Source organism: Aotus nancymaae, unplaced genomic scaffold, assembly GCF_030222135.1.
Source record: "Aotus nancymaae isolate 86718 unplaced genomic scaffold, 86718_ANA_hifiasm-v0.15.2.pri h1tg000062l, whole genome shotgun sequence".
Lineage (NCBI taxonomy): Eukaryota > Metazoa > Chordata > Mammalia > Primates > Aotidae > Aotus > Aotus nancymaae.
The window spans coordinates 28741760-28755720 of record NW_026988476.1 but is presented as its reverse complement, the minus strand read 5'-3'; positions in this window follow the sequence as shown (position 1 = coordinate 28755720).

Here is a 13961-nt window from a genome sequence, read left to right as displayed (position 1 = left end):
AAATTAGCGGGACGTGGTGACACATGCCTGTAATCCGAGCTGCTTAGGAGGCTGAGGCAGGAGAATTGCTTGAACCTGGGAGGCGGAGGTTGCAGTGAGTCAAGATTGTGCCATTGCACTCCAACCTGGGCAACAAGAGTGAAACTCCATCTCAAAAAAAAAAAAAAAATATATATATATATATATATATATATATATACACACACACACACACATATATATATAGTTTCTATAGCTATAATAAAAATATAACTGAAAGAATATGGCATTGAAGAGGCATTAGAAACTCTTACTTTTAACTAATGTACAGTTTTTTTGAAGAGCCTATGTACATGGAGCCATTAAAAAGCAAGATAAAACAGCATATAATCAGGCTCAACTGCTTAGATCAGAGTATAAGTGTTAAAATGCTACTAAGAATTCAGAGGTGTTTTATGGAGAAACTGGACTTTAAGAAGAAACTGAAACTTGCATGCAAACTTAAATTGGGTCAGAATTTCATAACAAGAGATAAAGTAACAGGGAGAGGCTGAGCATCATTGTATGTGAAGAGAAAAATCAAAGTACAGGTCCAACTTCAGATTCTAAAATTGCTTCCTCAAAGATGAAAAAGCAAACATGTTGAGAATAATAGAAGACAACTCTACTGTAAATACAGTGGCAAGGAACAATGCTTCAGACAATCTACTTCCTCAAGCAGCTTGAGAAAAGGAATTCACTTGTTCCTGGACAGCTTAGTGGAAGCTGAAGGTATAACAACATTTTATTTAGCTGCAAATCCCCTTGCATTCATTTAGTACTTTTAGCTTTGCAAGGTTTTTGCTGTATGGTCTCACTTGAGTCTCTCTTGCTGCAGCCAGTGACCGAGTATGAAGCAAGATCCCCTTCCAGCCCTGTGCAGTTTTCACAGTTCTAAAACAAAGCCTTAGTAATCCACGTCTACCTTGCTGAATAAGAAAGCACCATTAATGGATCGTGCTCCTAAGAAATGTAAAGTCTGCCTTGGTTTGGGAAAGACATTTGGCTAATGTTACATAATCACTGATTAATTTCTTCTTCTTATTTTTTTTTTTTTTGGTACCAAAAACCCTGTTAGAACAATTCTTTGGTACCAAAATAGGAATTCTGGTTTGCACATCAATGCCTTGTAAGTTCCATTAGTAAGACCTGGTCTCCTAATGGTTAATCATCTCTGTGTAATTAAGTAAATTAAATTTCTGAAACTGTGAAGTGACGACCACAGTCCTCTCCAAGGTATTGATTCCTCTGGGGTCCCGCCCACAGCTGCTGGACAACCTCACTCTGGACCTGTCTGTACCTGTGGCATCCTCCATTCAGCGGTCTAGATCAGTGCTTCTCAAGCTTAGAGTGCTTTCAAATCACCTGGGGATCCTTTTAATATGTAAACCTCTACCTATACTCAATAATCCAAGCACATGCATTATTTTTGTTGCCCAGAATCTAAAATGTTTCCATTTCCTTAGAGGTTTGAAAAGCTCTCGATGGTGAGCAGGTATGTCCTCTTGAACCATTTGTGAAGGATTGGTCATGACTGTGGTAGTGCTATGCTGGGAAGGAATCTGAAGTTGTCTCAGGAAATAACAATTGATCAGTAATGTCTGCCATGAGTTTAGCGTAGCATACATGTCATATATTAAAAATCCCATACAGATCATTTCCAAACTTCTTAACTTTCCATGATTCTTAAAATTCATAGTATTATTTTAGACATCATGAGAAAGAGAGAAATGTCTTTGCATAATGAAAACAATCCATCTAGAATCCCAGTCTTTAACATCTGTGAGTGTGTTTGTGTATGTGTGTAACAGGAACAGTTGTTAAGCCCAGATTTTTGAGTTCACATTTTCTCTGGAGAAGTTCCAAAAATAACACATGCCTCTGGCTTGCTGGTCTCTGTCATTGTGGTACTATAGCTTTGTCTGTGTGGTCAAGAGTAAAAGGAATATGTCTATAACACTACCGGAAATTCTATGTGCTGTTTTGAAATAAATTAGTTAAATTTTAATGAGACATGGAGGAGATCCAGGTAAATCATAAGGAAGTTGTAAAAAACAGGGAGAATTTTCTCTTTTTTTAACTCCCCTTGTTCTTGTTATTATTCAATACATATTAATACCTAGTGGAAGCAAATCACCTCAATGTCTAGTGTTAAGATAAACCCATTTAATGAACTGTTACAGAGCCATTAAAATTATCAATGAAAAACTTGTAGTTAATAATGTAAATATTTATGTTGTAAAGTAGAAGGAAATAGAACATGAAAATGTTAACTATTAAAATATATGCATCAGAAGAGGGAAGAGGGAGTGAAAATAGCTTCAAAATATTATTTTGAAGAATAAGTCCACATGTGCAATGTTTCTTAATTTTCTACATTTGTTACAATAAGCACATATCTATACGGGTTTTACAAAAGGAAATAAACTACAAAGAAAATTTACTATGTTTGGTTTAAGTGAATGTTTACCTTGTTATTTATAGAAGTAATTTAACAATATTAAGGCAAACTGGGAGTGTGGATTCGCCTATAATCTCATTACTTGGCAAACTGACAATTTTAGTTTATTATCATAAATATATTTTGAAGTTTGAAATAAAAAAGGAGAAAATTGTGGCTGAACTGTTAGTAAAACTCAAAGGAAGCTAGAAATGTTTGTAATTTTAAAAGGAGTTATACATTAATTCAAAACCCATATTTACATAAGCTCAGGACTTCAAAAACTAGAGCAAGGAATATAATAACAATCAGAATATGCCACCTTCTGATTGGTAATGGATCAATGGAAAAGATTCAAACTGGAGTGATTCTATAAACGATTTTATGTCTTTCAGTTTTAAGTCAACTGCATGGAATAAAAAGCCAGCTTTTCCCATATGTGAAAAGACATCAAGATAACGAAAATATAAATAACAATTATCTAGAATTTTTTCACCTACAAAGCACTTTTAGATGACTAACTTATTCCTACCAACCCCAGGAGGTAGGTATAATTATGCCTACTTTACAGATTAAGATGCTGAGGCTCAGGGACATTCACTGTCTTGCCCAAGATTGGACAGATAAAATGAGATTCAAATTTGAATTCCGAAGCATTCTCGCTACTCCCACGTGTAGAAGTTTGAGTGTTTTGATGAAAACTCTACCCTCCCTATCAGAAGGAGAAAGATCCTGTCATCAAGACAGTCCTGGTTAAAGCTTTTGGCACTGTCATTCTCAGAGGAGCACAGAGGTTTATCAGAATCATTCGTAGGTGCTTTTTCAAATGTACACTACCACCACCCTGGGGTTCTCTTATACCTTCCTGAAGACACAGTGTTCGCTAATTCCAGTGAGAATTGTGCCCCATTGTGCACTGGCATGTTGGATGTGCAACATCACCACGTTCTGTCATTCACCTGTGCTAAGGCAGAAGATGTTTTCGAAAACTATGTGTCATAGTTCTGTTCTTCTATTGTGGCAGAAGAAAAACTCAAGGGAATGTAAAGCCTGTTGTGGCTGAGAGTTATAAAGGTTCTAGAGCTTTAGACAGCCCGGACATGTCAAGAAAGATTCCAAAATTGGGTTGTTTTTCTTAAGAAGGGTCAGAATTCACTAGAGTAAGACTCGAGGTGTGGGTTCTTCTCCATTTGTGCACCACCCCATGTCCATTCTTTGTTCCTCTATGGCAGCCTAGGACCTTGGGGAACTGATGTTTACAGATAGTATTCTCTAGGTTTTTATTATTCTTTTGAGAAGGAGTTTTGCTCTTGTTGCCCAGGCTGGAGTGCAGTGGTAAGATCTCAGCTCACTGCAATCTCCGTCTCCTGGGTTCAAGAAATTCTCCTGCCTCAACCTTCCAAGTAGCTGGGATTACAGGCATGCACCACCACGCTGGCTAATTTTGTATTTTTAGTAGAGATGGGCTCTCACCATGTTGGTCAGACTGGTCTAGAGAGTGATCCATCGTCCTCTGCCTCCCAAAGTCCTGGGATTACACCACACCCAGCAGTATTCTCTAAGTTCTTTAGGCTCAGATGCCCTGGACGGTTCAGCCAATGGAAGGCAACAGCAGGAGAGATGAGGGAATTTCTCTGCTGTTCGCTCCATACTCAGCTTCATGGTTCATAATCTGGCAGTGGCACCATCCCTTTCTGACTGTAGTTCCCGAGGCAGCTACAGTCGGCTCCCCTTCTATAGCCCCAATTTTTAATGGTCCTTAGCAACAACACTCTTCCTTCCCCTTCCCCTCTTCAGTTCTAGGAAACAGCTTCCCATTGTTGCTGGCCCCTGGGTACTTCAACATTCATAATCCTTCCACAGCTCTGTAAATCATCCCTTTATGAAACTTCCTACTTATACCTAGTTATTCATATCTCTTTCAATCCTGCTCAAGACTCCCTTCAAATGCTATGCTACTATGATTAATTGACATTAATGCATTGCTATCTTACTAAAGGATATGTTGATATTTTGTTAATATGTAATCTAACCTAAATAATCTCTAAGGCACCATGAGGTTCAGTCTTGGTTGAGAGTCACAGTTAAAGGAATCATAAATCTGACTTCATAAACTTAGGACTATATTGTAGATATTTTCTGTAGGTTTTTCAAGTAGGCCATTCAGGGGTTTTATACAGGATATCAAACAGAAAATTTCCCAGAAATTACCTTTAGGCTCCAGTACTTAGTTCTGAAATTCCGCACACAGCATAATTGCTAAAATTTCTCCTACTCTCTCATATTGGAGGGTGCCTCATCACAATTCTGTTCATTTCTCCATTTGTCTGTGAGCACCATTCCTGGCTTCCCAGCCAGGCATGACCACCAGGACTTACCCACACTCCGGCCACCTAGTTGGAGAACTCACTCTGTAACCCCATGTCACCCTATCCTTTCCCAGTCCTCTAAGAAGGAAGCATGTGGCCCTCTGGGGATTCCTCTGATGGCTTTTCATAAATAAATTTCATGAAAAATTTCAGATGAATAAAATTCTTCCCTTCATTTTGATGGGAAACATTTTATATACTAAAGTTATCCCTGCCTAAAAGGGAAAAGACTTGCCCTTTATAACTCAAGCCTGTAGCCTAAACAACACTGAGCCACCCAAATACAAAACATACTTACTCCCCAGGAGAAAGTGAATAGTTTTCCTTAGGGAGAGGGTCCTGAAGCTGAAGACAGAGAAATAAATCACACCAGTGGAAAAACCCAATGATGAATGTCATCATACTCCATGTTTGTTTATCTTAGATAATAGTTTGTTCACTAAGAAAAAAATCGATATGTTTTATTTCTTTCTAGAAAGAAAAAAACAGACATAAACATTTTTTGAAGGGACTGAAAGTATCTCACTAAATAAAGAAAATATGGCAAGTCTGTGGCCAAATCTATAATGAAAGAGCCAAAAAGAATATCAAAATCATACAGGGTTTTTTTTTCTATAGAAAATCCAGACTGCAAGTCATTACGTGCTATACATTTACCTCAAAAATTCAGTGCTGTTGCACTGAATTTGGAATAATCATACAAAATTATAGGTAGATTTTGGGCTAGAATAATCTCATTGATTTTCAATGTCACTGTCACAACACAAAGCAAAAGCAGAAGAAAAACTGGAGAATTGCACTTTGCCTCGAGTCTTAAGTTCCCCATCTAATTTACCTAAGATGCCTAAACATTCCTTGTCAAGGGCAAACTCAGTAAGAGAGTGGAGGCACAGATGGGAAGAGCAGGCCAGAGGGGTCATGCTTTTGGCCGGCCTGCCTGCCCTGGGAGTCAATGACATGGGACCAAGAAGAAAAAATGATTCTTTTTTCTTGTAAGTCTAAAATTCTGGGACATCTTTCTTCATCTACTCACTGACATATAGAGAACGTATCTGAGAAAAGATAGGTAATGAAGTTAGACAGCTGTATGGCTGCAATCCTGAATAATTCACAGGAAATTTACCTTATGGGCAAGTAGCTGGACCAAGAGATGGCCTTCAGGGACTCCCTGCACTAAGAATTTCCAGCCAATAGAACAATACCCAGATGAAGCCATCAATGTCCCACGTATTAAACTACCATAAATATTTCTCAGGTATAACAACTCTATAAAAGGGAACCCCTACTCTTTTCAATTCCCCAAGAAGTTCAGAGAAAGCCTAATAATAGCAATGATGGCGCAGTGGTGGACTAGGTAAAGAAAATATGATACATATACACCACGGAATACTACTTAGCCATAAAAAAGAACAAAATCATGTTCTTTGCAGCAACATGGATACAGCTGGAGGCCATTATCCCAAGCAAATTAATGCAGGAACAGAAAGTCAATTACCACATGTTTTCACTTAAAAGTGGGAGCTAAACATTGGGTATTCACGGACATAAAGATGGGAACAAAAGACATTGGGGCCCAATTGAGGGTGGAGGGTGAGAGGAGGGTGAGGGTTGAAAAACTACCTATCAGGTGCCTCACTGCCTCGGTGATGGGATCATTCACACCCCAAACCTCAGAGACACACAATTAACCCATGTAACAAACATATACATTTACCTCCTGAACCTAAAGTCAAAATTGAAAAAAAAAAGTGATGAGGCAGAGTTGACAATAAGAATATAGAGTCGACAATAAGAGCTTTGAACAGAGTAGAAGAGGGGTCTTCATTACAAATGGCATTTGCCTTCCCACCGGGAATTCCAGGAAACCACAGAGGTGGAACAAGGTTGAGGTGTTCTCTAAAGGGGTCTTTGAATGGCTCTCCAACTAGAACATCACCCCTGCAGGAAAGCCCAGTGGAAGGAAGAGTCGAATGAGAGGTTACAGCCTGGACTCTGACCTCAGAAAGTCTCACGCTTAAATCCTAGCTGCCTGGTTTCAGTTGTCTCATCTGAAAAATGGGGTTGTTGTGAGGATTAAATGAAATAACTCATATAAAGTACTTAGCAGAGTGCCTGGCATATAAAAATAAACACTCAATAAAATGGTGGCTTTGGTATCATAACCCACACATTTACTCACTTATTATTATTATTTCTCTCTCCCTTTTTAATATTTATAAGCTGCTCTCCAGAAACCCTCCTTGGCTCTTAGTTTTTTGCTAAAAGAATCCTGCCCTTTTCTCTCCAGAACAAGTTTACTATTGATGTTGGCTACACAAGCAATGATTTGAGACCACCCCCTTCTCCACTAAACCATCTGCCCCCACTTCACATGACAAGCCAAAGTCAGATGCAGCTGGAAAACTAGGTAAAATGTAAAAATCCATGAAGTCAGCTGTTTTCAATTATAAATATAATACAATAATCTACTCACTACTTCTTTTATAGGGAGCAATGAACTGAAGGAGAAAATTACATGTGAAAATATCACAAAATGCAACAATAAGAATGAACTGTTACGCTCCACTTTTAAGAAAAAAAAAAGAGATGGGGAACATATACCCCAACCATCAGAATTGTGGCACAACAAACATGCATTAGCTGGAATGGAATTCTGAGATGCCAGTACAAGGCTTGTTTGGAAAGCTGAGTACCAATCTGCAAATCAGGACCAGCTGGAAGATTCAATTTAAAACAGATCTGGCCATGGAAAGGGAAAATCTTAAGCTGCCTCAAAACTGACTCCATCAGCCTGGCCATGGACTCAGAGAAAACACAGGGCGGGCTTTTGTGTTTTAGTCTTTTTTACTTTTCCTTACTGGGTTATTTGTCAGGGGCCTAGGTATCAGAGCTCAACACAATATATGGAACCTCTGGTCCTAGTTATTTTACCTTTTTACTTAGTTAAGCACAAACTCTAAGTGGTATCATTTGGGTAGGAGCTCAACTTTGGCATCAGACTAACGTGGCTATGCTGTGTGACCTTGGGTGGCTTATTTCACTTTTCTGGTCTAGATTTTCTCATCTCTAAGCATTGGGTTGCTGTGAAGATTAAATGACTTAATGCACATAAAATAGCTCTTGGCACTTAGAAAGCACTCAATAAATGTTAGCTGCTATTATTTCAATTCCTTGCTCTTATTGGTCTCATGATTTCAAAGTTTTTGTTTTTAGTTATTAGAGAATAAAAAATATATATTATGTTTGAAAGCTGGCCTCATCCCAAACTTCAGATCCTTGAATCTAAACATTGGTGCCCACACTTAAAAGACCACTAGTTTCCAATTAATGACAGGCCAAATGCCTCCACAAAACCAGTATTTGCACTCCAAAGGCCATGGTTCTTAGGGAATGAAAAGTTTCCTCCCTCTGTTCTCAAAAGTCCTGGCCAAGATTGCTTCAGAGAATTCTCTCTGCCCTCTGAACTTGAGGATGTTTTTAGATATTGTTCTGTTCTAAAGCATAAGGGTGTGTTTCTCTTCATGCTCTAACGCAAAGGATAAAAATGTAGTCATAGCCAAATTACAATTAGAAGCGACCAGTAGAAATTCAAGGGTGTTTTCACAGCCAAATTGCTTCATTTTCACTTCTTGTTTTCTGATGAAAAATTATCAGTGCTCTTGGGATTTATAGAAGCAGTCAGCAAAATGTGTTATAAACACCTTCTTGAAAGAAACCCCCAAGACACTGTAAAATTTCTCTCTCTGATAATCCTCTATATGCCAATTCTGAATAATCTTGGAGCCACCCTGACACAGAAATTATTTCCCATCTTCCCAGAAGCCCAGATGGTGGGCTAGGATGGAGATGTGCCTAGAATGCTTCACATGGAGTCTGTGTCAATTATTTTGAGGCTCTGTATAAATGTAACTACTGTTTGATAAGCTCATACAAGGCCCTGGGGTGGCGGGAAAGACAAAAAAATGACCCTCTTCTTCAAAAAACTTGCACTCCAATGTGAAAGAAATAATCCTCTCTTCCTATACAACCATTTTTAAAAATCACGAAATGTGCAAGGTTTACCTTATGCTTGTTCTCCCACGAGCATCTTGATTTCCTCTGAATCTTATTTTCTGCTAGTGAACTCTTCCCTTGGCCCCCATCTCTTGGTTTTTGGTCTTTACTGTCTATATTGTGTGGAAAATACAGGTTTTTACTCCTCTCTGGTTCAGGCTTTAGCAAGGTTCTAGAAGTGTCAGTGTTGTAGCTGGGGGGGAGAGGGGCGAAAGGGGGGTGTGGTATTTGTATAAGGGGCAGAATTGTTTCTTGAGGGATAAACCACTGAGCTCCCTTACAGAAAGCTCTTCTCCCTTCATGAGACCAGAGTTGTCTCCAGTCTCAAGCTTGAGCCATGCCAGGAAATAAGGAGAATAAACAGGCCAGTTCAAACTTCCCCACCAACCTACCTATCTACCCAAGCCTCTGAATTCTCAAGGTGGTCTAGGAGTTTTTAGAGCAATCAGTATAGCTTCATAGTATCAGGGTATTTGAGAAAAGCTAATGAGGATATTCCCAGGTGCCTCCCAACTCTGTCAGAAGCTCTTCTTGAGGCTTTGTCTAACTGTGTGCCTTGGAAAAGATGCAAATGGGTTGAGATAAGAAGAGGAAGAAAAAGGAGAGACATAGGAAAGACTCTGCAGCCAGCACGGGGGCCTCCGGATCTCCAAAGAGACTCCAGCAGAGAGGAGATGCACAGAGATGGTAGGAAGGGAAGAGGGGCCACAACCACAGTCATGTCAGAGCCTGGAGTTCAGCTATGACCTCCCTTTGCCAAGTAGAGGGATGCTTTAATCACCAAATCCTGCCAACCACTCTATCCAGACTACATCGCCCAATACTACGCTCAAATGAACCAACCCTACCTCCTGTGCTGTGCATGGCCCTGACTCGTGATGCTTTCCTGACAAAACATATCTTTTTCCTCTCATAGAAATTCATGAGGATCTTTGTGGATTCACTGAGAATCCATAAAGATCTGGAAACCATGCTCCAAACCAGGGATCCTCTAGATAAGGAGGCTATTGTAATGGTCCAGACAAGAAACAATGTTGTCTTGGACTGGGATGTTGGTGGGAGATATACACAGTCTAAGGATGAACATCAGGCCATACAACTGGATTGGAAGTGAGGAATAAAGGAAAGGAAGGTATCAAGAATTGGCTCTCAGGGTTCTGCAATTTGGCAAGTGGGTGGGTGGCACGGCCATTGACTAATGTGAAGAATGAGGAAGGAGGAGGTAAGACATTACATTTGTGAAACCTATTAAGCATCCAAGTAGTCATGTCAAGTTGATAATTGGATATGTAGGTACAGATCTCAGAATCTTTTTCCAAATCTGTCTTCCAAATTACTACTCAAAAACTCGAAAGTGGAGGAATGTCAGGGGCTGAGGATCATGCTCCCTGAGAATGAGAACTATAATGAAACATCACATGTCCACAGTGAAGCATCTGGGGCCTGTAACCACACTTTAATTCATTTTTTATTCATTATTTTAATAAATATGCAGTATAGGTCAGTATTCCACTAGGATCAGTGGGAAAGTATTGCACAAAAAAGACACAGCGCCTATTGTCACAGAACTTAGATCTAGTGGAATAAAACAGGATTAAATGCTTTTTAAAAAAGCTAAAATAAAACAGAAGGTCTAGGTCTGAAGTCAGACAGACCCAGAATCAAACCCCGATTTAGCTTCTCATTAGCTGTGAAACTCTGACAATTTCCTTAACCTTTCTATACCTCTGTTTCTTCATCTGTAAACTGGGGGTACTAATTTCTACTTTGCAGCTGTGATAATTAAATGGAATCACTGCAGTTGTATGTAGTACTCAGCATAGTGGTTAGTGCCTAGTAAGCATGTGATGGGTGTTAGCTAGTATTGCAGGTGCTATGGAAATCATGGGAGGGCTCTTGCTAGAAAGAGCATTTGTAAGGACCCCAAGCAGAGGGGCAAGCTATGAATGCAGCTATGGTAGAAAGGTTAGGCTGTGTGTTAAGTACAATGGAAAACCATTGATGAAATTTGTGTAGGTGCTGCACTGTCCCCTGCATGCCCTTTCTGTCGGCACTCCTCACCCTCACCTGCACTCACATGCTAAGCCTCCCCCTACTTGTGCTGGATACATGCGGGGATAGGCCTTTCTCCCAGACAATTCCTTTCCAATCTGTGAAAACTCTGCACTTCCAGGAGTGATGACAGGATGTGAAGGAGGTGAAAACAGGAGCTGGAAACATCTGCTTTGTTAAATGGACTATTGTCTTCTCATAATTCCCTTTCAACATTGACTGCTCAGGAGGTGAATTTGCAGTGAATAATAAGTTTGGGCAGAAAGAATTCAAGAGCATCCTTGCTCCAGGGCAGTCCTTTTTCTCTGGCCTTTGTAAGTCTTGTTCTCCTAGTTCTAAAGCTTGGCCAAGAGCTGAGCTATGCCCTACAAGGCAGAGAGGTCCAGGCTCCCCGAGCTAAAAGGCAACACTTCTAGGATGTCTTCTTTTCCCACTGCCTGGGATGTGGCCATTTCAAGATCATCCTTCACTTCCACTCTTCCTTTTCCCATTGCTCCTCTGACGTCAGCAGAGGCCTGGGCAGCAGCTTCTATGTCAGCCCTCAACCAAGTCAAGTCACAGAAGTCATGGTCATTCTAAAGAGAGCTCTCTGTGGAGGATTAGCCGTGGGGGATGGAAGGTAGGGTCTGGCTTATGTGAGTCAAGCTCCTGTGATTGATATAGCAGTGCTGGTCTCCGCTCGGCCGCCAGCTTGGCCCTATTTCTAACACTTGGAAGAGGGCTGGGTTTCAGAAAAGAAAGCTTGCATAGCAAAAACACAAGAAACATCTGACATGCTAAGAAAATTTATAATTCCGAGACATACAAGAAATCATGCATACAAAAGTTTAGCTGCCTGGGGCACACAATAAGAAAAACATTGAGGGACAATTGGGAAAATATGCATGGTGCTTTTCATTATTTTGGATTTTTAACCCCCAGACAATAACAGAAGGCTTGTTTCTGTGATTTCAATTTTACATTACTGCTTATTGGATGCTGTGTGTCAAGACATTGTAAATGAGAAAGACAATTTTTGTAAGATCATCATTGTTTAATAGAAAACTCCAGTTAATTTGGGAGAAAAATATGTGTTAAGCCTCAGAATGACAGAAGGATCATTTTCAAGTGATGGATCCCTGACACTCAGTTCACAGAATGGGGATATCATTGCTGCTTTAAACATAAAATCTCATTCGGGACAAACATTTTCAAAAGGCTTTCAAATGAAAGGAAGGGTTTTCTGGTCATTCCTGTCTGTTACTAAATAAATGCAAGAGTGGCCCTCAACTGCAACAATATAAATAAATACTTACTTTCTTTATTCTTCAAGTTTCCTGGAAACGATAGGATCTACACACACTGAGAAAACAAATTAATGGGACAATGTGATGACAGCAGTCTCAGCATTCAGACTCTTTGTATAGTGGGGAGGAATGCTGCGGGCACCACCAAAGAGCTCCTGCGACTTGAGGAACCAAAGTCTTTGCAGCGCTGGGAAAAGACAAGGACTGGACGCTAGAGAAAGGATGAGGATGGTGGAAAGACACCCCTTCAGCCACTGGGGAATAAGGACTCTCCTACAGTCACACCCTCTCTAGGCTCATATCACCTGCGTACAGATGAGATGGAAGGTTGGGGCACATGCCCGTGGCAGAAGTATGATACCCAGTGGCACAGGGCATTGTTTTTGGATGACATGAGAATGGTATTTTTGTCCCATTCACTTTGGACAAATTTCAGAGATTTCAAGGGGTGTGCTCTCTGGCATAGACAAATAACTTCTAGAGTGTGATATATCTTCCCATTTATTTTCCATTTAGAGTCCACGGACAGTCAGTTACTCACACACTCTGCCATCACCTAACAAAACCGCAACGTCTCCCCTACTCTACGTGTCAATCCAGGTAACTGAACATGACTGGGGAAAAGGGCACAACCTCGGGGACAGGTCTCTTCACAAATTCTCAAGTGAGACCTTGGCTGTGCATCACGCTCCATTTCCGTTGCTGATTTATTCTGCCACTTTTCTAAACAACAGTTTCATTCCTTCTCACCTCTTTTCACATCTCCAACACTCCCCATCCTCATTCTTAGCCTCTGACCTCGTTTCTCAGTTCATCAAGATAACAGAAGCAATCGAAAGAGGACTTGCACCCACTTCCACCACTTGGTGAACTTTCTTATCTGTATCTGTGCCCACGGACTGCCTTCTCTCTTGCTGCAATAAGTTACCCACAGCCTGGTAAATGCCAAATCTTCCACTTACACACAGAATCCCGCTCCCTCTCATCTACTCAAAGGACATAGCTTCTACAGTTATATCATCTTCCTCCTACTTCATCCATTATTTCTGCTCTACTGGATCATTTCCACTATCATACAAACACTCAGTTGCATCCCACATCTTTTTCTGTAAAAGCTTCCCTTGACCCCACATTCCCTTCTACTTACATCTCTCAGTTCCTTTTTACAGCAAAACTACCACAAAGACTTGCACATGTTTGTTATTTCTACTTCCTTCAATTCTTTCTTGAACTCACTCCAGTTTGGATTTCAATCCCACATACCACCTAGATTGCTTACGACAAGGTCTCCAATGAATTTCTATTGCCAAAACCAATGCTCTTTTCTAAGGCTTCATCTAACTGAACTTACCAGAAACATTTGATGTAATTGATCCTTTTTTTTTTTTCTTAAAACACTTTCTTCACTTTGTTTCCAAGAAGACCTCAGTGGTCACTCTTTCTCCATCTCTTCTGGCCTCTAAATACTGTAGAGCTTTAGACCTTATCCCTGGAACTCATATCTTCTCTATCTACACTCACTCTCTGGGTGATCGCATTCAGTACTCTGGCTTGAAATATTATCTATATGCTGAACACTCCCAAATTCATATCTGCAATCCCAACATCTTAATGCCAAGTTCATATTTTCAGCCACTTACTCAACACCTTATATGTCTAAATAGAACTCTTCTTTTTCCACTCAAATCTGATCCTCCTTCATTTGTCCCCTTGTCACTAAATGGCTTTCCATTTAACCAGTTG